The following is a 27,207-nucleotide window of genomic DNA, read 5'->3' on the forward strand; positions in this document are numbered from 1 at the left end:
CACAAAGTGGGAAACCAGAAAGGAAGCTATGAAAGAAAACACATAGTATGATTCCATTTTTGTGTCTTTTCAAACCTGCCATAACTAGGGTACATTGTTCAAATAATAGAGCCAAAACAATCTTTACCAAATCAGAGTTATTAAATTTCTTGACAATTGCTCTTTAGACTCCATATTTATGTTTCATATGCCATCACATACACATATTCTTTTTTGAAATATTAAATTGCGTAATAAACTCATTTTTATTTTTAACTTTAATTACAATGTTCTACACTAATGATGGTTTTTTAAAGAAACCAATTTTATTGATACATATTAATAAAGCATACAGTTTATCAATCTATGTAATCAATGCTATTTGGTATAATCACATAGCTATGCATTCATCTCTCCAATCATTATTAGAGCATTTTCATTATTTCAATAATAATAATAATAAACAAAAAACACAAACAAGAAAATTCCTTACCTCTCAATCTGTTTCCACTGCTGTACATAACCGCTATTTCTGGCTATTCTTGCACAATTATTTATTTTTTTAAAGCAGTTTTATTGAGATATAGTCACATACCATTTGGCTCTATCCAGAGTGTACAGTCAATGGCTTTTAATACAATCACAATGTTGTACATTTAACATTTCAAAAATTTTAGAACAATTTCATTACTCCAAAAAGACTCCACACCCCTTAGCATTCCTTCCCCAGCCCTACACAACCCCTAATCTCATTTCATCTTCATAAATTGATTGATATTTACATTTTATATAAATGGAAGCATACAATATGTAATAGTCTGTGCTTGGACTTCTTAGACCACTTAGAATAATGTGGTATTTTTTTTGTCTGATATTAACAATTTGTAGTATTAACCTACATTTTTCAGTTTCAAAGAGAAAATGGTCTTATATATGCAATTTTACCCATATTCGTGTTTCACATAATATATTTATATTTCATATAATATACTTAGTTCATAATAGCTCAGTTGATGTCCTTTGTATCTGGCTTGCTTCACTCCACATAATGTCCTCCAGGTTCATCATGTTGGACGTTTTATCACTTTTTTCTTCACACAGCTGCATAATATTCTATCATGTGTGTATATCACAATTCGTGTATGCATTCCTCAGCTGATGGATACTGGGTTATTTCCAGCTTTTACGTTTGTGAGTGATGCTGCAGTGAACACCAGTGTGCAGATGTCTACTTGAGTTACGGCCCCAGGTCTTCAGGGTTTATGCCTGGCAGTGGAGTTGCTGGGCCCCACGGCAAGTCTCTGTTCAGCTTCCTTAGGAACTGCCCGGCAGTCCCCCACAGTGGCTGTGTCCTTCCACATTCCCACCAACAGTGAACAAGTATCCCTATCTCTCCACCTCCTCTCCAACACTTAGAGTCTTCTGTAATAATATTTACAGTCTTTTTAATAACAGCCATTATAATAGGTGTGAAATAGTAGCTCACTGTAATTTTGATTTGCATTTCCCTAGTAGCTAGCAAGGTTGAACCTTTTTTTAAGTGTTTCTTCATTTGTTTTTTTTCCTTTGGACAGTTGTTTATTCAAGTCTTTTACCCATTTTTTAATCAGGTCATTTGTCTTTTTATGGCTGAGTTGTATGATCTTTTATATAATATTATGGATATTAAACCCTTATCAAATATGTGATTGCCAAATATTTTTTCCATGAAGTCAGTTGCCTTTTCGCCCTTTGACAAAGTCCTTTGAAGTACAAAAGTGTTGAATTTCTTTAAGTCTCATTTATCCTATTTATTCTTCAGTGCTCATGCTTTGGGCTTAAGGTTTAAGGAACTTCGATCTACCATAAGATCTTGAAGATATTTTCCTACGTTTTCTTCTAGGAGTTTTATGGATGTTGTTTTTATAGGTCCTTGATCCATTTTGAGTTATTTTTGTATAAGGTGAGAGATAGGGGTCCTCTTTCTTTCTTCTGAATATGGCTATCCACTTCTCCCAGAACCATTTGTTGAAGAGACTGTTCTGGGCCATCTGGGTGAACTTAGCTGCCTTGTCAAAAATCACTTGTCTATTTGTGAGGGTCAATTTTTTAGTTCTCACTTCATTTTGATTGGTGAATCTGTCTGTCCTCATGCAAGTACCATGCTGTTTTTAACAATGTTGCTTATTAATACGCTTTCAAGACAGAAAGTGAGAGTCCTCCAAATTTGTTCTTTTTTAAGACTTTTTTTTTCTATTCAGAGTCCCTTACCCTTCCAAATAAATTTGATTATTGGCTTTTTGATTACTGCAAAAAAGATGACTGTTAGGATTTTTACTGGGATTGTGTTGATGCTATAAATTAGTTTGGGTAGAATTGACATCTTAATGAAATGTAGTCTTCCTATCTATGAACAAACAATGTCTTTCCATTATTTAAGTTTTCTTTGGTTGCTTTTAGCAATGTTTTGTAGCTTTCTGAATACAGATCCTTTACGTTCTTGGTTAAGTTTATTCCTAAGTATTTTAATGTTTAAGTCACTATTATAATATAAATAATTTTATTCCTGATTTCCCCCTTAGATTGCACATCAGGAGTGTGTAGAAATGCTACTGATTTTTGTATCTTAATCTTGTATCCTTCACTTTGCTGAACTTGTCTATTAATTCTAGTAGCTTTGTTGTGGATTGTTCAGGGTTTTCTACATATAAGATCATCAGTGAATAGTGAAAGTTTTACTTCTTCCTTTCCTAGTTGGGTGCCTTTTACTTCTTTGTCTAGACTAATTGTGCTAGTTAGAACTTCTAGCACAATATTGAATAATAATGGTGACAGTGAGCATACCTGTCTTGTTCCTGATCTCAGCGGGAAAGCTTTCAGTCTTTCACCATTGAGAGCAGTGCTAGTTGTAGGTCTTTTCTTACAAGCACTTTACTATACTGTGAAAGCTTCCTTCTATTCCTATCTTTGAAGTGTTTATATCAAGAAAAGGTGTTGTATTTTGTCAAATGCCTTTTCTGCATCAATCAAGAGGATCGTGTGATTTTTCTTCTTCAATTTATTAGTGTGGTTTTTTACACTAATTGATTCCTTTGTGATGAAGCACACTTGCATGCCTGGGATAAAATGGACTTGATCATGGTGTATAATTTTTTTAATGTGCTTTTGGATCCTGTTTGCAAGTATTTGGATGAGGATTTTTATATCTATATTCATTAGAGATATTGGTCTGTGATTTTCTTTTTCATAGTCTCTTTATCTGGTTTCTGTATTAGGGTGATGTTGTCTTCATAAAGGGATTTTGGTAGCATTCCTTCCTGTTCCATTTTTTGGAAGAGCTTGAGCAAGATCAGTATTAGTTCATCTTTGAATGATTGGTAAAATTTACCTGGTCCTGGGCTTTTAATCTTTGGATGGTTTTTGATGACTGTTTTAATTGCTTCACTGCTGATTGGTTTATTGAAATCTTCTGTTTCTGCTAAAGTCAGTGTAGGTGGTTCACGTATTTCATCTACATTTTCTAATTTTTTGGCATACAGTTGTTCATGGTATCCTCTTATGGTCTCTCTAATTTCTGTGAGGTCAGGGTTAATGTTCCCCCTCTCATTTCTGATTTTATTTATTTGCATCTTCTCTCTGTTTTTCTTTGTCATTCTAGCTAAGGATTTGTCTATTTTGTTGATCTTCTCAAAGCACCAAGTTTTGGTTTTGTTGATTTTCTCTATTTTTTTTTAATTCTTTATTTCATTTATTTCTGCTCTGATCTTCGCTATTTCTTTCCTTTGACTTGGTTTGGGATTCATCTGCTGTTCTTTTACTCATTCCTCAAGTGTGCAGTTAGGTCTTCAATTTTAGCTCTTCTTCTTTAATGTAAGCATCAGGGGCTATAAATTTCCTTTTCAGCACTGCCTTTGTGGTGTCCCATAGGTTTTGATGTGTTGTGTTCTCATTTTCATTCATCTCAAGATATTTGCTGAATTCTCTTTCAATTTCTTCTTTGACCCACTCATTATTTGAGTGTGTTATTTAATCTCCATATATTTATGAATTTTATCTTTTCCATCCTTTATTGATTTCTAGCTTCATTCCATTATGATCAGAGAAAGTGTTTTGTATAGTTTCAATCTTTTTAAATTTATTGAAAGAGTTATTTATTTTATTTATTGGAGAGAGTGCAACAAAAGGAGTGCTTGCTCTGCTCAAGGTAAAACTGCGGGTTTCTGGCACTTGAGCCAGAGGCTGTGGGAAGGCTAACCCCTTCCCCCAGGGCTGCTGGCCACAGCTTTCCCTGAACACTGCTGGCTGCACAGCAGCATTGCTGAGCCTCTTGCTTCCCAAACCCGCGATCCCTGAACCCGCATTCCCTGTAATCCCTGTTCCCAGAATCTCCGTTCCCTGAGCCCGCATTCCCAAGCCCACGTTCCCTGAACCCAGCACTCCCCCAAACCCGGGCATTCCCCTAGCCCACCCATCTCAGAAAAACTCTGAGAGTGGGAGGGTTGTGGTGAAGGATGCAGAGGAGCCCAAGGAGTGCGGGTTCAATTGTCCAGTCCCCCATATTTTGAGCTTGGAGGAGCATGCAAGCTGGCTTGGGGAGAGGCTAGGAAAAAGGAAGGTGAATCTGCTGAAAGAGCCTGATTTACCTAAACACCCTGGGATAGGGAAAATTGGTCTGGGAGAAGGTGGAATCAGGCAGTTAACTAGCCTTGTGCACACACCTAAGGAAGGCGGACAGTAGGACATGCGTGGCAGGCTTCCTAAAACATATTTAGGGTTCCTGGCAAGGTGTAGGTGCTAGCTCTCAAGGAGACTTAGAGTCATTATTTTCTGTGGTGAGTTGGTTCACCAGGGGTCCCATTTGAATCTCAAGAGGAGCTCTCACACAGGTTTCCTGCTGCCCTGGGAGAGAGGGAAGTGAGGAACAGAGAAAAGGGCAAGGAGAGACTCCTAAGCAGTTATTCAATTGCAAACTAGACTCCTTGCTTGGGGCCTTATCTCCTTATCTGGTCTTTTTTTGTGAGTTCTTGTCTTTCCCTCCTCTTTATCCCACTGCTCCCTGCCAGCCCCCCCCCCCCCCAACCCGCCTTTTTTTTTCTTTTTTTTCTATTAGGAGCTGCAAGCCATGTTTCTTCTTTGCTGGGCTTCCTCATCCTCGATTTCCTCTTTCCTGTGTATACTGATTTTGGCTACCAGTGCCAATGGCTACCCCTTTCCTTTACATCTTTCTATCTTCCATCTTCTGTTGTTGCTCTTACATTCCACCTCTCTTTGTTTAGCTCCCAACTTTTCTGGCTTTTTATTTCTAACACCTCTCTCCTCTTTTCTATCTTTTATTCACTCTTTATGTTATCGTCCTTTCCTTTCTCTTTCCCTCTAACATATTTTTAATCTCATCCATCATGTCTTTCACTCCCATAAGGTCTGTTACCTTTTTTGAAGACTTTCAAATGTTCTTTATGCTCACTCAGTATCTTCTTAATATCCTTTACCTCTTTAGTCATATTTTCTTTCAATACTTTATATTTATTTAGGAGAGTCGTACAAATATCACTGATTAATTGTCTTGTATCCTGTATCTCTTCAGGTTATTTGGTTTGTTTCTTTGACTGGGCCATGTCTTCCTGTTTCATAGTATGGCTTGTAATTTTTTGCTGATCCTTAGCATCTGAATATGTTAGTAAATTTACTCTGATGGGCAATTTCTCTCTCTCTTGCCTATTATTATTTTTTCCACAGCTCTTCTTTGATATGTGGTTCAACTTATTCTAAGCCTTTAAAATTGCAGAGCTTAAATTATCAAAATCATGCCAGGGTCTCACTAATGGGATACACATTTTCTCTCAGTAATTAGAAAACAGAGAGACCGAAGTGCAGTTTTGGGCCATGCAATTTCCAGACAGGCCAGCAGATGGCGCTTGCTGACACACCTTTGGATTCGGGATGTAGTTCTCCGTTTTCCTTTAGTTTGATTTGGCCAAAGCCAAGATTCAGAGTGGGTTCTAACTGGCCAAATTCACTAAAGAAAAGCTGGCCAAATTCCCCTTTATTTACCCTTTCGACAACTGACAACAAAAATGTCTACACCCCTCTGGGCTGCAATAAGCCAGGGACTTTACCCCAGTTTTCTATCTTGGGGGGGGGGGGGGCGTTCCTGGCCACCAGGAGGTTTGGTAACTCACAGTCTGCTGCTTTGCTCTTCGTCCCTCTACCCCTCACCCTCCTGGGAGTTGTGAAGCACTGTGCCGTCTGCTGACCCCAAAAGCAGGTCCCTTGGGCCGCTGTTGGCACTTCTATGTTTTTTTATGAGAGCTGAGCCTTGCCTGCCTAACCTGATGCCGTCTTCCCACAATCCCACTAACGATGGCTTGCATATCAATTTACTTTTTAAAAATCTTTTATTGTTATTTTTTACTTTAAATTATAATATATATAAAAATGCAAAATAAAATGCACAAACTTTAAGATTACAGTTTGTTGAGTTTTGACAGATATATACACATCTGAGCACTACTCCCTCCCAGAAGTAGACAGTTGCATCGCGCACCATGTTTTGCCTCTTTGTGAGTAAGCCATTCCCTCATGCTCTTCCCATTACCACTTACCTAATTTCTGTCAGTAGAGGCTAATATAAATAGAATTATATGCAGTATGCACTGCTTGCTGCCCCGCTTTTCACTCAGCATACTTTTGAGTTTCGCCTATGCTGTCGTATGTAGTTCATTCTTTTAAAATGCTGAGTAGTCAGCCATTTGACAGAAGGTAAATGGATAAACAGTTTTTGCTATGTAGACTTGTGAGTTGTTTTCAATTTAGGGTTATTCTCAATATAGCAACATTATTATTAGTGTAAAAAGTGTTTGATGGGCCTAAGTCATTTCTCTTGGGTTGATACCTGGGAATGGGATTGCTGGTTCACATTGAAATGGGAGGTGTAGCTTTTTAAGAAACTGTCACACTATTTTCCAAAGGAAAAGCATCATTTTTCATTCTTAAGAAGTTACATGAGAGTTCTCCTAACATCATATCCTGGACAACACTAGGTACTGTTTCTTATTATGGTGATATAGGAGTGCAAGTGCTCTTTATATATGCTGAACATAAGCTCTTTATCATATGTATTTGAAAATATTTTCTCCCAATTTACAACTTAACTTTTAAAAATTTTCTATAACTGTTTTTTAGAGCAAAAGTGCTTAATTTTGAAGAAGTAAAATTTATCTTTTTTTTCTGTGTCCTGTCTAAAAATTATTTGCTATAAAAAGGTCAGGCAACACAACATCGTGAATGCAATTAACACTACTGAATTATATATTTGAGTCTGGTTAAAAGGGGAAAATTTAGGTTGAATGTAAGTTATAAGAATAAAAATTTAAAAAATATTAGGACTCTGCAATAAAGTGAACCCTAATGTAATCTACGGACTAAAGTTCATTGCATACTTGTAATAATATTGTTTCATCAATTGCAACGAAGTTATCACACTCAAGCAAAGGTTAATAACAGAGAAAACTGTATGTGTGGTGGAGGCATGGGTATACGGTAAATTCTATTTTCTACATGGTTTTTCTTTAAACCTACATATTCTCTAATAAAAAAATAAAAATTAAAAGGGAAAATTATCTCCCAGGTTTTCTTCTAAAAGTTTTATAATTTGAGCTCGTATATTTGGGTTTACGTTGTGAATGGTGTGAGATAGAAGGTCAAGGTTACTTTTATTCTATATAGAAATTCAGTTTTTCCAACTCTACTTTTCTTTAAAGATTATCTCTTTCCCATTAAATTACCTTCACTAAATTGTTAAAAATCAAATGACCATAAGCATATATTCAATTCTTATTTCCTGGTATCCTCTATTAATCAATCACAAGTGACACAGGCTAACTCAAAATACTTTGAAAAGGAAAAAGAAAACTGTATTAGCTGAAAGATTTTAAGGACCAGTTGAAAAACAACTGTAGGAAGCCTGGTTATTTAACAGAACTGCAGGTACAGGAAGCAGGTACTCAGATCCAGTAGAACTATTTGTCTTCTAGCTCTGTACTTTTCCCCTCTGAATTGGCATTATTACTTACTCTTTCTGTGCAGACTGGATTTCTCAACTAGTGGAAAAGTGGTTTCCAGTGTCTCCAAAGAGGTCCTGGTGAAAGGAATTGGGCATAGTGTGAATGCCCAATGCTTTGCATGAAGTTTTATTTGGGTTGTAAGGATGAATAATTTAATAACATCAAAAATAATCTATTTGATTCTCCCAACTAAATTATTGTATACATTACCAGTATCCAAGTATTACTGATATTTAAATTGTTTTAGAGTTATTAAATTGCTTCCTCATGCAAAACATGGCCCCCGTTGTATTCAGGGTAACCCCAAGCTGACACTGTGGAGGTACATGACGGAGAGAAGATGGGCAGGCTGCAGCCTCGGGAACAGAGCAGGGCTGTAGACGCATGTGGAGCTACATGTCCATTAAGGGTCTCCCTAGATATCTGGAATAGCTGTGATAATCCTGCTGTCATAGCCCAAGCCATCGAAGTAGTCGGCCAAGAAAGAAGGTTAATGAGGCCTTTCATTTCCTTCTTAATAAAGCAATAGATCAGAATAGAATTATTCAAAGTGGCTAAACTTAATGTTTGTTTGATCATAATAATTAATCTCTATTGATAAAATACCATAGGTGAAAGAGAGATCTCTGTTTATCATTCAGCATATGACTTAAAAAGTGGCAAGTTTCTTCCCAGGTGGAAAAAACGTGTGGTACTTAGTTATTTTAGTGAAAACATGGCATTTATTGATTAAGGGAAAGTAAGGGGTCATTAAGAAGAGTGAGCCCTGTTTCCAGCGGCTTAATTGGCGAGCGCAGGTGGCCTCGTGGGGATGGAGGGGAGCTTCTCTTCTATGGGAAAACGAGGACAGGCTCCAACTGAGGCACGAGGTAATGCTGATTCCTGGGAACACAGATGTGGCCAAAAAGCAAATGAAGGAGAGGTGTCGGCACAAACAGAACAGGCATGTTTAATTACCGTTTCCTAAATATAATAAAATAACTGATTGGAATGACAAAATCTAGTTTGTATTCAGATCTCTCAACTTATTTAAAAATATACTGTCTTTTAGTGTCATGTGAAAAATGCTATTTGTTTAATTTGGATTTGCTAGACACCAGCAGATTTACCTTCCACATGGTACAAGCAGATTTTTTTTTAGAATTTCACTATTTGTTAATAAAATTTGTGAATAAACATAATTGGATGTCTTCGACATGCATCATGGCAACATTTTTGTTGGTGATTTTGCATTTTTTATTATTTAGGGAAGCTATAAAGATAGCTTAAGTCAAAAGAGAAATTGTAACCTGTTCATGGATTAGTGACAGGTGAGGCTGAAATTCTGTGTAATGAACCGTGCGTTTATGTCACAGTTCCTGACACCTTCTTAAATAACACAGACTCACTAGATTTGAAATACACCAAATTATTGACATTTCTGTCATTTGTCCGTGTCTATCACAAAATGTGTAGCTGCACAGAGCGAGTGGGTGTGACTCCCTATGGAGGAAGAGAGCTTTAACAACAACAAAATATCTAGCACTGTGCTCCCTTCCTGGATTGTTTTTCTCTCTCAAACACAACTGTGCTTCATCTTCACAGGGTTTCAAATAAGGGCTATGCAATCTGACTCCAAGGGCTCGTAAGAAGCACCTCTCAGATCGTCAGAAACACGCGCGTATGAAAAGCAGAGGCGGTCATTTTGAGCATGTGATAAGCATAAAGCTAATTATATTTCAAATTGTTTGACATTGCTTATTTGGCACTCCTTTGTTTGCTACTGGAGATTTTATCTCAGGGTATATTTCATGTTTATTCATAAAAATGCCATTATATGATTGACATCCTAGGAAAGATGACATTTTTCATGTGTACACTATTTTATATTTAACAAGACCTTTTTCCTGTATTAGTTGTGTAAATTATCGAATTAACTTTTCAATAAATGTTAAAAACTTTATTTACAGGTAAAGTGGAGAAATCTTAGTCTATTCGGCCACACAGTTACTAAGCTCTGTGCTTTGCAGGTGGCAATGTCCTGAACAAGTATGCATCTTGTCCTTGGAATAACAAGACACGGGCTTATGTCTCAGATGCAGCACTCATTAATAAGGAATGAATGAAGAAAGGAACCCATCTCTCCTGACTTCAAAGGCAGAGCTAACATTTACAGAGGATTCCATTCTGTAAGATTTCATCAACCCGGCTACCTTTGGCTGTGATCACTGGGAAAGAGCACGGTCAATATCCAATATCCTGAAAAACCACACTGCAAATTTGTGGCCGCACTTTTCTCTGCAGGTGTTTGATGGATGAACAGGGCTAGAAGACGAGGCAGACTCCCACTTCTGAATATGTAGCCTCAGTATTGCTCTTAACTCCCGTAACTTTTAATTTTACAAATGCGGCAGTACCCCAGAAAGGAGCGATTTAGGGAACATGTTTAGAATTAAACATAGGACCAGCAGTCTGTGTGTGTTTAGGATTTATAATATTAATTTGATAAAGCTTCCTAATAAAACTGAAGTTAGGGCGAATGCTGAAGGTCTGAAACAAGTTTCCCTAGCTGTTGAGTGTGTGTGAGTTTGTTAAGTGTAGATGTCAAGAAATATGTATGTACTGTGATATTTATATTAAATTGGTTCAGGCTTTAAATCCATATGATTATATCTTGGGAAATATAATTTAGGCTGTGATATATATCATTTTTATGGAATCATTTACTTTTGTATTACTGAAGCCTTGAGTTAGACAAATCACAGGGAGAAATTGGAAAAATGTGTTAGGGGTCTCTCTGGAATACATGCTTTGGACTCTCATCAGCTGGTTGAGCGTCATAATTTACCTGGCGTTCTTGGGCTATGAATTTATTTAATATGTATTTAATAACATAAATGTTATGAAAAGTCTAGCATAGCATTCCCAATGAATTGATGTTTATTATGCTTGTTTAAATGTATTTTACACATATAATAGATTATCTTATGACAGATAAATAGGTACCTCTACATATCCATAATAATGGGGAGAGATGCAGATAACTCAATAATATCTATTTTTACTTTAAATTCACTTCATGAAATATCTCATATCACATCTATGTTTCCTGAATATATTTTGATGAGGATACTCTTTTTTTAAGTAGTTTATAGGACTAGATCATAGTCAAATTGGTACTGAAAAAAATGGACTCGGTAAACTAGATTGTAAAAGAAAACAAGTTTGAAACTACATAGTAGCTCCCAAAAATCTACCAAATTGAAAACCTCATGGCTATTAATACAAATTTAGTAGTAATAATTAGTGAACACATCATTACTGGATACCAAGTGCACAGCATGCATGATCTTTTATTTTTACAGTGACAATATAAGACATTTACTACTGTTTTTTCCCTTCACATAAATAAAAGCCTACGAATGTTATATAAATAGTATCAGGTTACAAAGATTAGAAATGACAAATCTGGGACACACTACCTGAATGCAGAATCCATATTCAACCACAGCAGCATTCCACTCTGCAGTCGTTTAACTCACTATACATAAATGTTTTAGGCATCTCTGTAGCTCAGGGAAATAAGTACTAAAACTAACACAAATATGCACATTTTACTTTGAAGAACAGTAGGTATACGTCTACATATAGTTAAGATATAATAAAGTTAAAATCATAATATAGATAAAGCCTTGCTGCAGGTATTCACGTTCTGAGTAATTCCAATTTAGGTTCTTAACTATCAGTTGTGTTATAATTGTCCACGGCCAAATACTCCCCCAAAGCTGCCTTTTGATGAGTAGAGCAGTGTCCCTGTAACCACGGGGCGAATGAGGCAGAGCTGTGGCTTTATCCTCTGCCTCACAGAAGGGGGACACAGGAGAGCAGAACGGAAGTGGGAATTAATGCCGTGTCAGGGGGAGACCAAAGGCCTGCGACGGGAATAAGTCAAGGTTTTAGCGCGCCAGCCTGCAGAGGCTCTCTACTATTGCAATGGGACGCTGGCAGGACAATTGCCTTCAGAGGCCCTGACAGGCTGTGATACATATTTTGGGTCCCAGGCACAGAGGAACCTTTGACATTGGATTATAGATTACCATCTTCTTCCTTCTGCCCATTAAAATGGGGGGAATGAAATGATTCCTCTACAGTGGCTTTTCTCAGAAACATCTGCTATATTCTTAGGTGCATGTGGACATTTCAAATAAAAAGGCTTAAAAACTGGAATGCAGCAAAAATACAGACTCACTGAAAGCAGCAGGAGGTCAAATTTGGTGCGATATTTTTTCCTGTTTGAATCCCTGGGAATTTTTTTTAATTAGATAAACTGTAAAGCAATATGTAGCTTTGAACATAGGGGTACAATTAAATACATTATTTATACAAGTAAACCTTTCTGTGTAGTTTAAACATTTTCTGCTGTTATAAATGGCCCATTTTTGCTAATGAGCAATTATTAGAAACCAGGACAGACAAAGGTAGATAAAGTAAATATCTGTGGTAGTATTGGTGTCCTTTGAGTTCAGGTTTTCTCCATATCATTACTGGACTGCAAAGTAAATTCAACTTTGCTTTCAGATAGGTCGAGCCACATGTCACAGATTTTCATCGGAATTCTTCCTGTGAATTCATATTGTTGTAGTCTGTTGTTTCAAGTGTGTGCCAATTACTCTGTTCACTGATTACTGACTGCTCTTTTAGCAACAAAATTGAAGCTTTTTAATCAGACTGCATCCTTTACTGTAGCATGATTTCCTGCCACGCAAGGACAGACACAGAGCTAAAAACAAGTTACATCACATAAAGTAAACACACATGCTGCTCGTTCTGCTGTGAGCAATCATCCGTTATTGTGAAATAATTACTAGTTTCCTCAGATGTTGGGAAATCTTATTTGTTTAGTATTTCCAAATACTCTACTTTTCTGATGGAGAAATTATTATCAATGTTCGTCTTTTATTTTCTGATGATTTTTATTTTCTTGGTTAGCAAAGCCATCACTAAGTGAACAATAAATTTGTAGCCGTTGCAAAACTAATTTAAATAATGAGACATAGTTTTGTCCGTTCAAGGTGACACAGAGTATGCAATGAACTTGAGGCGCTTTTAGAAGCGGGTCTACCTGTGCTCCACAACCAGGAGCAGCTCGAGCCCTTGCCCCTCACCACGCCCCTTCGCCCTGAGGCCCCTTCCACCTCCCGGTAAACTCACCTGAGGGTTAATAACCAGGCTCCTCCCAGACACACTGCGAACAGCCCTGGGTTGCCCTGGGTCGCTGCCGAGGCTCCCTGCCCTGATGGTATGTTGGCTGCTCCCCTTTCCTACCTTGTCAGAATTTCCATTTTTTGCAAGAAGTTTATGTAGAAACATACTAGTAACAATAACAATGAAAACTGCTCCTTTTTTATCTCCATGTTTGAAGCACACTATATCATTTTATCCCCAAGATGCAGCTACTGCTATTTTCTCTTTGGGTAAATAAGAAGAACAAGGTTATAGCGAAATAGTCAAAAATGAAAAGGTGCAGCACCATGGTGTGCTCCCGAGTCGCCCACACTCCAGTGAAGACACCGTCACCTGAATCACTGAATGCCTCCTGCAGTGCATGAGGCGCTGCCCCAGTTACAAGGAGGGACTTGCTCCTCTTCTCAACAAGATCTGATCACTTTCTCCGAGACAGCAGACCGTTGCACCATTCTCCCTCCTCCTCTTTTTTTAAATTTTTTTTTAAGATTTTTAAAAATTTCTTTCTCTCCCATTCCCTGCCCCCACCCCAGTTGTCTGATCTCTGTATCCATTTGCTGTGTGTTTTTCTGTGTCCACTTGTGTCAGTGGCACCAGAATCTGTGTCTCATTTTGTTGAGTCATCTTGCTGTGTCAGCTCTCCGTGTGTGCTGCGCCATTCCTGAGCAGGCTGCACTTTTTTGCATGGGGTGGCTCTCCTTATGGGGCACACTCCTTGTGCATAGGGCTCCCCTATGGAGGGGGCACCCCTGTGTGGCAGGGCACTCCTTGCGTGCATCGGCACTGCTTGTGGGCCAGCTCCACACGGGTCATGGAAGCCCTGGGTTTGAACCACGGACCTCCCATGTGGTAGGTGGACACCCTATCTGTTGGGCCAAATCCGCTTCCCTCCCCCTTCCTCTCTATTCTCACAGCCCCCATTTTCTTTAGTTATCACCCTCAAATCCACAGCTAGAGGGGGAATCTGTTCAAGCCAGGTCAATGAGGGCACAGTTTTTGGTCTACATGTAGTTCCCTGAATTAATCGGGCCAGTCGTGTGGAAGGGAAGAATTCAGGTGGTTTTGCTGCATATGTAAAAGAACATGGTTTCCTTCCCTCCCGTGAAGATGATACAGCAAGCGCTCCCCTGGCCCAGCTGGGCTTGGCTGGTGCCTGGAGCTTCCTGGGGTGAGGAGGTGCCCACACTCAGAGCTAGCCAAGAACACCGGGCAGGTCAGCTGGGCCTGCACCCCACAGGGAGGGCAGGAGAGCCGCCTGCTGGGCCACCTAGCTGGGCTCCGGGCAGGGCCCATGGAGGAAGGGAGTGAAGTGTGGGTGCCAGGCTCCCCCCGAGATGCGGGCACTGGAAGCTTCAGATCCACGATGGCAGAAGCAGAAGCCGAGGGCTGCCTCTTGCCATCCAAGCCGTCTGGAGGAGCTGGCCTGGTGGTAAATTCTACACGAAAGGGCAAGAGGCTGCCCGGAGAAGCAGCAGCGGGCGCTGTTCACAGAAGCGAGGCAGCTGGGGTCATCCACCCCATGGGGAGCAGGTCCTGCTGTCACCGCTCTGCCCAGGGCAGGTGGGCGCTGAAAGGGGAACAGAACTGAGCCAAGCTGGCCAGTGAGGCACCCACTATAACTGACTTTATTCCACTCCCGCCTGGGGTTCTCAGCCTCTCTTTGTAAGGTGGCCGTGGCTTCTGTAATGGAGGCACTTAAGGACATTGTAAGCTGCTCGTTATAGCTCAAGCAATCAGCCTACATAAGGGCACTAGAGTCACAGTGAGCACCAGCCTGGTGTCTAGTAATTCGCAGTGTGGCTGAGCCATCTCCCAGGCAGGGGGGCTTCCCCGTGAGGAAGGCCCTGGACATAGTGGGGTTGGGAAGGGATGTCACACCTTCCAAGGGCGTCGGGGGCGTTGTTAACAACGTGCATCTGTGGCACGTCTGTGAGTTGTCTTGGAGTCGTGCTGCGTTGTGCGTGCACATGGGACAGGTGTGTGGGCGAGGCAGACTCCGCTCCCACCAGCCAGGGGAAGATTGAGGGGGCGGCTCACAGTTTTGCAGGCTGTGAGGCGCTCCCTGGGTGCCTGGGCGGGTGGGGGCACCCTCTGCGGGGTGCAGGCCCCAGGCAGTGCTGCAGGCGCTGCACCCAGCTCCCGCCGTGGGGTCCACTGGAGGCGGGTCTTCTCCAGTCATCACGTCTTGGGCGGGGCCAGGTGGCCTGAGCTGGTGCCGCCGGGACTCCTCGGGGAGGGTCTCCTCCCATGTAGCAAGCCTTAAAGACTGGGGTTTGGGCAGGGGCTTTACAGACCACGGGGCAGCTCCGGGCGCGCCATCTGTGCAGGTTTTGTGAAATGGCTGTCACAGGGCGCAGGGCCTTTTAGGGGTTGTCCAGGATGCACCTGCAAAGCTGCCTGTTCCCAAGCAGCTCCTGCCCTTCCCTCTACCCAAAGAACGTGATTTGGCCACACCCATGCCAACAAAGAGCTTTTTAAAGTTCTCTTCGAAAATGAAGGCCCTGCCTTAGAACAGCAGGTCTAGCAGGCTAGGGTAGAGACTCGCCTGCGGGATTGACTTGACCTTGCCACGAGGCCGCTGGTGTGGACGGGGAGTGCATTTGACCTTGTAGTCATTGTGGAAGAATGGGGGGTGTCCCTCTGCCCTGTCTCCCGGTCTGTCCCTCTCTCCCCAGGGTGTCCCAGTAGACCTCAGAGAGGTGAGGTCCACGGCCAGAACCCTCGAGCAGTGGGAGAAAGTGGCAGCAGCAACACAAGGCCTGCAGCCCCGGTGTCCTTGGCCATGGGGTGCCATGTTGCTGGGAGGCGTAGGCTGGGGACAGCCCCTCCTGCACGTCACATGGGCCCTCTATCCTCACAAGACAATCGCCACTTAATTTATATGCCATTTGCACTGCCCCCCCCCCAGGTCTATGCCCCTTGTCAGAGGATATAGGGACTCATTGGCCCCATCTTGCCCTCCTAAGTAGGTAGCCTTAGGGAGTGCTCTGGTCCCTCTCTCCAGGTCCCTGGCCCTTTCATGGGCCCCCAGTTGGCTCTGGGTACCGAGGCAGCACCTGACGGACACAAACGGTGCCATTGTATGCGGCAAGCAGTGGAGCCCCCCGAACGGTGCCAGGTCCTTGGGACAGCAGGGTGGTAAGCTGAGAGCAGCCGAAGCCGTCGGCGTCCAGTCAGCCTGCTCCCTGCTCCAGCTGCTTCCAACTGTGCGGGAAAGTCCTTCGTGCGATGGGCCAGCCAAGGAGGCATGGAGGACGGCTGTACACCGCACAGGGCCTCCTGGTTGACTTCACGCCAGGGCAGGGGTAACTGGACTCATGGCTCAAAGGGAAACTAAGTCAGGCAGGAGGATGAGGCACCAAATTTAATTTCTCTTGTGCCAATATAAAATGTCCCTGGAAGTCATTTGAGATTGCAACAGCAACTGGCAAAAGGATGAAACCAACGCTGAGAACTGCAGAACAAAGAGGGAATCTGGCTCTGATGACACTCTTGACCCTCCAATCATACAAAACCTGGACGCGTTTTCTCCCCATGATTTTTAAAGCTGGTTGATTTGGGGGTTTTCTGTTGTTGGGACTCGAAAGCCTCCTAAGCGATCCTAACAGGAAGAAGATGCTAGCTCGAGGTATGGATACTATCTTGCTTCTTGTACATCTTCCCTCACACAGGCCTTAGTCCTTCCAGATTCCCGTTTCTTGTCTTTGTCTCCAGTGTGAATGTACCGTCAGTATCGCACCCCTAGACTCCTTTGAGTCTGCGATTAACCTGTTACACCCCTTGCTGTGACACACGGTGTCCATCTCTGTGCAAACTCTACCTCTCAGAACTTCTTTGGAATTGACTGGTCACCTTGATTGAGCAATCCTCAACCAGACTGCTCCCACACAACCCAACAGGACATGCCTCATGGGCTTTCTAAATCACCAAGTATTTCTATCCTTTTGGAAGTCAAAAAAAAAAAGAACAAAAGCAGATTTTTTTCTAGATGCAAAAATAGTTAACTTTCACCACTGCCAGTCTTTGATCCCTTTAGCCATACTGACATAATATTGTTATGGTAATTAATATATTTGCGTTCATTGCCCTGGGCTAGAGGTTAAGTCATGGGGTTACAGACAATGTCTGCTTATATATTTTTTCAGTTGCATTAGGCATGAAAAGATATGTGTGATAAAAATGCTATTAACGAAATCTTAATTCAGATCTATTTGTTTTGCTCTATAAAGCAGGAACTTAATAAAGTTTTGGTTTTATAAATGTTATCTAAAATAGCTATTCTTGATATTTCAATTTTTAAGGTATTTTCATGGCCTCTGGTTCTTTTCAAGTCTCCTTTCTCTCTAAACAGTGCTTTATCTTTTCATAAGATCAATAGACTTTTACGTATTTGTTCCTATTATAAATTCTTAATTTCTCCTTTCGTTGTGGGAATATTTCCTCATGACTTTATTATAATTAATAATTAAATTTATAAAAGACCCCCTTTTGAGTCTCACATTAAAAATACACTATAGTTAAAAACGTAATAAAATAAACATTAAAATGGAATAAAATATTAAAAAGCTCAGCAAACTGGCATCAATAAACCAATGCGAAGGATCTTGTCTCGTGGAGGCAGTCGAAACGGAGGCAGCCTGGAATCACGTTGGCTGGCTCCTTGTTTTTCAAAGGCAGTTGCTGCTGTTGAAATCGTCCCTGCCTGTGGAAGCTTCTTTCTTCTTGACTGTTAGTGGTCATCTTGTCATTTTGAGGAATGAATGGAAAACATTCCTGGATTTTAAAATACCTGAATTAGAAGTTGGCTCAATGAAAAGCTGTCTCCTCAAACAAAATAACATTAGTAAATGTACTTAACAACCTTTTAATAGCTAAATTGGATGACTCTATGTCTGGCTTTATTTGACGAGATCTAATTTCACTGATGCCTTCAGCATAATTAATGGGATAATGCACTCTTGTGAATGCCATCATGTCACGGCTTAAGGATAGTGCTAACCTGACTGGTTTCGGTGTCTTGGGTCTTGCTTGCCTTTCGTGTGGACTCGTTTCATTCTTCTGAGATAAAAAGTAATAGAACAAGCCCCCTCTAAGTAGATAGCTATCAAGTTTGAAGGATGTATGAGAAAATGTTTGATTATTGCTTCCCTTCACCAAAAAGCAAAAATCAAAAGGAAAAAAAATTCAAAAGATTATTTATCTCTATAATCCCTAGAAAGAAAAATTAGCATATTTGAGTTATCTCTAGAAATGATTCCTAGAATGTAATTGCAGTTGGAAAAATACAATGAAAGACTTAAAACTCAGATCTGGAAGAAAAAATGTTGACAGAATTGTCCAATGATATTTATTTAATTTGAAATAAAAACTTAAAAAAAAAAAACCGAGTCACCAATGAAGATAATACAAACTTCCCAAATTTAGATCATACACATATATAGCCCTATTTGTATCCCTTACTTACTTCTTTACTTATTCTGGTATATTCCTGATCTCACATTTTTATCCTCAAATCTCAATTTTTACTCAATCTTGAGTGGAAGATCATCAATATTTTCCCCATACTCTTTGATAATCTGGAAACACATGAAAACTAGAGATAACCACACATTTAGTCACTAAATAAACTGATGGGTCTCAGAGAGTTATGTGATCCATATTCTCCTGTGTCTGGTGATAATCAGTGTATAAAGTCGGGCAAAATAGAGAAATGGGGCTGCAGGTGACTAATAGAATGAAGTCTGATTTAGAGACCAAAGGGTTTGGAAAATGCTTCTCAAAATAAAGTGAAGAAAGAGATCGGCTTGAAAAATGGTAGGAAAGTACTTCAACACTGAGATCTTTCTCTATAGAACCACATACATCATGTAACAAAAGTTGGTCTGGGTAACCTCTGGGACTGGAAGGATCCTGAATGCTCATCCTAATAATGACAGACTCAAAATAAAACACGGGAGCACGGCGCGCCTGGATGTCCTGAAGCAAGCGGCTCACTCCTTAGTGGTCTGTACCTGGCATATCTGTGCAATAATATGAGTCTAATCTTAACTATTTAATCAAAAACTATAATTCTTAAAATTCCACTTATATAATCACTTGCTATTTAGCATTTGAATTTTCAACAGCTGATCCTTATTCATTTAACTGATGCCAAAAAGAAAGACATTGAACTTTGCAGTCCCTTTGTATAAAAATTGAGTGTTTTTTCCCTCATTTTAATACTTTTAGCTCTGGAAAATTCCTTCACTTGACCTGTGAAAATCTAGTCAACAAACTTTTAAGTTACATGCAGATATAGTCAAAGGAGCCAGAGTTCAGTGTGTGGGTGGTTCTTAAGTATCTTTGAAACTGTTCACTAATTTATTGTTTTTTTCTACTTAATCACAGAGAATAACAAAATAATTCATATAAAAGAGTCTATTGTACTTCGTAATAACTTTTCTTTGTATATTAGTTTGTTTAACTTTCATAACAACTATCTGATGTCGGTTTTATGGGGAAACAGACCAGAGAATTAAGTGAAATATTTGGTCACTTTGGATCTAAACTGTACTTACTTTTTTGTGATATTGAATAAAGGTGATTGTGCTATGATTAGGCTATATATCTGACCCACTCCCCCCAAGCCAAAATGCTTTTAAAGCACAGCACAAGAGCAAAACTCATGAGGAGAAATAAGAAAATAATTGACATAAAATTCAGGAAAATAATTTATTCAACAGGAGCGAGAGACAAAATGAGGCAATGAAGGAAAAATAAATGAAAAATCTGTGAAATATGGTGATATCTTTCCATTATTTCACTTTTTTCTTTTTAAAAAATTTCAGTGTCTCTCCTGCCAGAGCATTTAGCTGAATGATTTTTGAACTGTCTTGCAATCTTTGAATTGTTTTAAAATTACTAATAAATTTATTTACTTCTTGTTTTGCGCTTTACATCTTCCTCTCCTTTTTTTGTCTTAAACCTCGAAGTTGCCTTTCTTAACTATTATAGTCAATATACTGTAACATACGTGCTTTTGTCATCTCAGAAGAATATTCAATTTTAATATGCTTATGAAATTATTCAAAGTCTATAGTAAGTTCATATGTAGACACCCTTCCTTACCTGATAGAAGAACTCTACCTAACTTGATACCAAACACATCCCTTTTGACTTTCTGCCATTGGTCATGTATTTTACGTGAACCTTTCTCCTGTAACAGGAAGAACGCTAAGTAGTTTCCATGCTTTTTAATCTCATCTTATCAAGCCTGCTGAAGGCTATAGCTCCAGAAATCAAATCCCTGCTTTCTTCTGAAATAGAAAATATTTCTTTTCTACTGGATCTTTCATACTAATGTAAAACTGAGTTATTTCTTGTTTCTTTTCTAGCATAACTTCTCAAAAGTTTTACTTACATCATTCCCAATTCCTGTTTCCAAGCTCTCTTGAACAGACTCCAATATACTCTGACAATAGCAATGCTCCTCAAAATGTATCGTGTCATTGTCACCATCATAAAACATCCAAAAGTCAGTTTTGAAGCCTCATCTTAACCCATCAGCAGGATTTAGTTTTCTCCTGGCTATTTGGCTTTCCTCATTCGTACTTCTAAGTGACCATGCATGTTTTCTATTTATCTCACAATTCTTGTTGCACTTATCTTCATAGTTTAGCTCTGGTCTAGACAATCCCTGTTAGATAAATAAGCAACTCAAAAACATACCCCAAAAATCAAACTTAAAAGCTTCTTTCTAGAAGCACACATTTGGAGTGATTTTTATATTTTGGATTGGAAATCTGCATTTGCCTCCCCTGTCCCCTCCTCTTTCCTCCATTCTTTTACACAGTAATCAGTAGTAACTTTCTTGCCAGATGTGGGGAGTGCAGGAGGTTTTTTTTTTGTAGCCTCTCCTTCCTCTATTACATTGTAATAACGGTCTCTATGTTTGTGTAGCTCTTTACAGTTTACAAAGCACTTTTCAAATTTGTTATTTGTATTCCTTCTTGGAACAAACTTGTAGGGTGGATTGTATTGTTCTAGAATCAGATTAGCAAACAGAATCTCAGTGAAGAGATTTACTCAAGTGGTCGAATTGGTTTTCTTCTTTTTTTTTTTTCATTAGAGAAGTTGTGAGTTTACAAAACAATCAAGCATAACACACAGGATTCTAATATATCGTCTTACCTTCCATTGTTTGTGGGAACATTTGTCATGAATGATGAAAGAACATCATCGAAATATTGCTAAACTGTAGTCCATAGCTTACATTTGATGTAATTTTTCCATCAACCACCCTGTTTTAACACCATTACATTTATTATAGTTCATGAGATAACATTCACGTATTTGTACCACAGTCCATCATCCACCACAGGGCTCACTGAGCTATACAGTTCTGTGCTTTGAACAATCTATGCAAACTGTAACTAAAAAGCTCTTAATTTCAGCACAGGTGTGCTGTCAACACTTGTCATAAAATGAGTTTTGTGGTCTTGAATATTCAGAAGTTATGCTATGATTTGCCTGTGTGTGGGTTTTTTTATTTCAAATGGCTTGGAATTGTTGGTCTTTTAATCTATTAATTAGTATCCTTCATTGATTCTGGAGAATACTCAGACATTTGTTTTTCTAGTTCTGTCTTCTATCTCAGTGCCCTCTTGAGCATCATCTAATTTGTTGATAAATCCATCCAGAATTTGTTATGACATTTTAATTTACAAGTAAGTCTGTTATTATTTTTGTCAAAATCACCTTACCATTTGATTATTTTCATGTATCTCTTTTACTTTTGGGTGATATAAGTTTCTTTTATATTCTGTTTGATGATTCCAAAGGTTGAGGTTATTTATAGGTCTTATTTAAATTTTGCTTGTTTCTGCTAACCCTTGCTTATAAGTCTTAGGTTTTCCTTGAGGTTTCTGATTTTAAGTATGAGATACTCATTTTCCTTTGACCTTGTCCTAAAATGTCCCCCCATTTGCTTTGATCATGTGACCCTTACTATTGAAGCTCTTATCTCAACTTTAGATAATTTGGGGAAAAGCCACCATTTTGTGTGAATTTGAACCATAAACCTTTGGAAAGACTGAACTTTGTTTAGGAATTTCCAGAGGAGAATATTTACTTCCTCCATTTAACACTAAATTTTGAGATAGGCCGTTTCTTTGCAGGTCACTAGATGTCAATGTTTTTGTATTTCTAACCCATTTTGGATTTACTTGAATTGGGAGGTGTTTATTACAGTTTAAACATTGCATAGACCTGCTCTCTCTCCCCAACTCACACAAGTCTGCAAAGTCATGTTCAAGTTCATGAGGTTTGACAAATGTCCTCAATGTCTGTTTAACTGAGCATAAGAAAATTTTGCAGCAGCTCATGGAGGTATTAAAGAAAATGTTTATGTTTTTTAAAATCAGCATGTTCTGTTATTTTAACTAAGATGAATGGAGGAGGGGTAAAAGTTAATCTAGGTGCTTAGTCCAAAATATTTATTATCAACAAATGAAGTCTCCTAGACAGACTTGTGAAATAAACCAAAAGTGTTAAATTGTTGCCCATTCAATTTGCTTTTACAACCCAAATGCCTCCAAATCTGTACAGCTTGGGGCTTATTAAACATAATGGTGATACTGGTATTATCATCTCATGCACAACGGAAAGCGCGAGGACCCCAGTCCTTTTGTAAACGTCTTTCAGAGTATTTATTAGAATCCCCATTATGTCTCATATTTGTTTGGGTTCTCCAGTCTGTAAAAGCTCCTGTGCCTTGAGATATTAGTATCAGTTGTTGCTGATTGTGTTAGTCACCAAAGGGCTGCCAGTGCAAAGTGCCAGGAATCTGTTGGCTTTTATAAAGGATATTTATCTGGGATACAAGCTTACAGTTACAAGGGCCTAAAGAGTCCAACTCTAGGTTGCTTTCCACTAGTCAGCTGCCACGTGTTGAAGCAAGATGGCGCTGACCTCTGGCTGGTCCCAGCCCTCCGCTCTGGCTTCCTCTTCCTCTGAGGCTCTGTGGGCCCCACTTCTTCCAATCTCATCTGCAGGCTGGCACAGGGCTCGTCTCTCGGGGCCTCCTCTCTCTCCTGGCAGAGGGCTCGTTTCTTTCCAGGTCTTCTGTATCAGTCTTGGCTCTCTTTCCAAGGTCAGTTGCAAATTATCAGGCTAATGGCTCATGTCTCCCCAGGGTCCCAGGATCAAAAATGACAGAGCGCTCTCTCTTCCCACGTGTCTTCTTGAGTGAATGTCCCTTTATACTGGCCCACCAAGTAGGCAGGGATTCAACCTGAGTTAGGCCCTACTGATGTAGCCCAATCAGAAGCCCTAAATGCATCAAGTAAACTTAATCAGAGACCAGTCGCTGAATTTAATACAATTGAAGGGGATCACACCCAGAGGATTATACCCAGCTTACAAACATAATCTTTCTCTTTTTGGGATTCATAAAATAATCTCAAACTGCCACACTGATGCTTTTCAAAAAAAATCCATATTCTGTCCCAAAGCTGAAAAGCTCTCCATTAACCCTGTAGATCAAATATTTCATTTTCCCTAGAGCCATGTCCTGCAATGTTATAACTTTTCACCTGAGTGGGTGTTTATGCCCAGTCTCCTAACTGGAGTTCCTTCAGTATTTACCTCTAGTTATTGTCTGTTCATAATAGATCACAATCAGTACTTTGGCTAGATAGATAACAAAGCCATTAATTGATTTTATCTTCCTTACCCATCCTTTTATATTTAATTTTCTTTAAAAATCCCCTTGCATGTAAAACCAGAGAAACAAGCATACAAATAATTGCCACCCAATTTTGGGTGTTGAATTTTGGTTTCGGCTAATGATACTATGTGGGATTTGGTCATGTTAAATCGGCCTCATTATTTCCTATCCTAAAGCAGTTGTCTTCTAAGGAAATAATCACTGTATCATGAGCAAAACATTTTCCACTTATTCATAATTAATTGTGATTTGTTCTCCATCTACAGCGTTCTTAAAATAAAATTCATTTTTCAATAGATTAGCACATGAAGAGAGAACAATTATTCTTTTCTGTGACATGTTTTATAAGATGTGTTATGACATTCCATTGTTAATGTGTTAAATACTGTAAAAATAAGCTGTCTCTAGCCTGAAGTTTAGCATAGATGACAAATATTCTTGGGCAAATTTCTAAAATACTTAACTTTCAGAGAAGTACTATAATATTTGTTATTTTCTAATGCAATGTGCAGCTAAAGACATTTCCTGGAGGAATTGCTGTTCTTAATTGTGTGGTTGACTCAAAAGAAATATACATTTACTCTTCTAATATTCAAAATTTGCCTAAATACTCATACTTACACTAATGTTCATTTACAGTCAATTGACTGTACCCCTTTTATCTCAGATGTTCTAAGAGTTTTGTGAGCAGCAATTATTTTTCAATGCAGTAATACCTCTGATAGAAGGAGAAGGGACTTTGGATTCAAAATAACTGGGCTACAATTACTTCCTCTCAATTCATAAGCTGTATAATTAAAAAAAATAAAACTATATATCTGGGCTTTAGTTTAGATTTCTGGAAATGGGAATATGGTTATGAGTATAAATATTTTAACCTACTAGAAACTGTGGAGGCAAAAAGAGAATGTATAAACCAGTTTTAAGTATAATTTAAGTTTGGTGATTTGGATGATACCACTGTAAGGATAGAGTCGTATCCCCAAGGACTTGTTTGTGTTCTTCATCTTGGGGAGAAAATAACACCCCGACACACTTGACCATAATTATTCCGCAGACAGATTTTCACTTAGGAAGCGATGAATTCTCTGAAACGCTCTTTATATCAGATGCTATTAAACGTGCACTTTCACTCAGTTCAAGAAGAGTGGACTGTGATTGGCTTTTTGCACACTGCTGTTCTGTGGTAAGTGACAAACCTCTGCCAGACATGTAAGAAACTATTTGACTTGCAGCATCCAAATTCAACTTAAGGCTCTTCAAACCCAGAGCAAAGATTTATAGTCAATGGGTTTTCTGGGGAAACAAAAATAAACTATTCGTTTCAGTCACCTAAGATTTGTTTGATATTTTCTCCCATAACAACACTATATATTTTTCATTGAAAATTTGTAAATTAGAGGAAAATACAAACTAGGGAGATACAGTTATCCTTTTAGCCAATCTCCTTCCATTCATTGTTTAAGTTTTAACTAGTTAAGATTACATTGTACAAATAATTTTTATTTTTTTCAGTTAACTTTATACCATAAGAATTGATATAACATTACAGCATAAGGAATTCATTTATAAGTATAATTTTCATGATAACACAATATTCCATTTTATCTGTGGTACCCCAAGGCATTTTACTTAATGTTGAGCATTTATTATTTTTAAAACTACTGACATTGATGTGTTGAATATCTTAGTCTAGTAGCATACTTTCGGATCACTTTACAGGTCAAAATTCTCAGGAATGGAATTAGCTTATTTTCAAAATGACAATTAATGCATACTTCCCACATTAAAAATTCCAATTCCTAAAATCAAGACTTGTCAGAGCCTAAGCTTGTCATCAATGGATATCACTGCCTCAGACAACTGGCAGCCTCATGCACATATGCACTCACGCTTGCTCGCTAGCTCGATCTCTCTCACTCTTTCTCACTCTCTCTCACACACACACACACGCACACAAAACACAGCAGTCTTCTGCTAAGTTACTGTCAGTATTCCTCCATTAACTCTTCCTTCCTCAGATACTTTCATTATTCATATCAGCAGCTCAGCTAAGCCTCCCTACCTCAGCCTTCGGGTCGCCTAAGGCATTGCTTCCCTCCCATGTAGACGTTCTCCCTTCCTGCCTTTCTAAGAGTTCCTGGCTTTCTTTCTCATTTCTAGAGCCCCAAGTCTCTCCTTCCATTTTCTTATTCTCTAAAAAACATCTCAATATCTTTCTCTCAGTAATCTCTTTATTTAAACTCATCATATTTAGTTACTCTTTATGGTTGGATATCTTTTCTCATTCCCCAAAAGTCTTCCCTAACTTCATACTTTCCTTAAATCATATTCTAAAATGACTCACATTAACATCATGATTATCTCTCCATCTTTCTAACAGAAAAATGAAAATATGTCATAAATTTAGATAGGACATGGGAAGTTTTCCTATGTTTATTATGTAAAGAAATGCTCTTAAATATTAAGGGAGAGATAGCTATGAGGGATCAGTACCAAGTTTATTGAATACATTTATATTTTGGATTAACTTGTTATTAACATTTGAAGCCTTCATCCAACTGAGATTTAAAAAATGAATTTTAGTAATAAGCCACCACATTATTCATTTTAGTCAATTTATAGCAATGTTCAGAGAACTGAGAAGGTTGATTACCATAACTTGCTGTTGTATTTGTCATCTAGTCTATAAATCTTGCAGTAGTTTAATAATTCTTTAGCTCGCATTTAAACTAAACCTTAGGTTGCTCTCATTCAATGGTTGCACAAGGCAGATTTTATCAACCCACAAGGCACCAAATCTGTGACCTGCATAACAGTATTTGATTTCCATACAAATATTCATGAGGACAACATTGTCTCTCTAACATTGCCACTCCTAAACTTCTTGGGACAGAAACTCTGAAGTCCCCACTGCTATTATGTACAGGTTTCCTCAAAGATAAGACATTCATTTAGAAATATCTAGAAAGAGGTGTGATATAGTCACTATAAAATATTATGTCTTCTGTGAATAGCTTCACTAGGTTGGATCTTGTTGGGAGACATTTTTTCTTGAATGTGTCACATTTCTACACTGACCACATTGCTTAAGCAAAGACATTCATAGCCAGTATGTGACTGTATAGAGAAACATGGTGGGATAATCATGCTTTGAGATCCAGGGAGTAAAGGAAAAGACTTTGCCTTCCCCGAGGACGTCCCCAAGTAAAGATGAAGCTTTTCTCTCCTGAGAAAGGGATGCAGCTTTCTTCCTTT

The sequence above is a fragment of the Dasypus novemcinctus genome, chromosome 27, assembly GCF_030445035.2.
Source record: "Dasypus novemcinctus isolate mDasNov1 chromosome 27, mDasNov1.1.hap2, whole genome shotgun sequence".
NCBI lineage: Eukaryota > Metazoa > Chordata > Mammalia > Cingulata > Dasypodidae > Dasypus > Dasypus novemcinctus.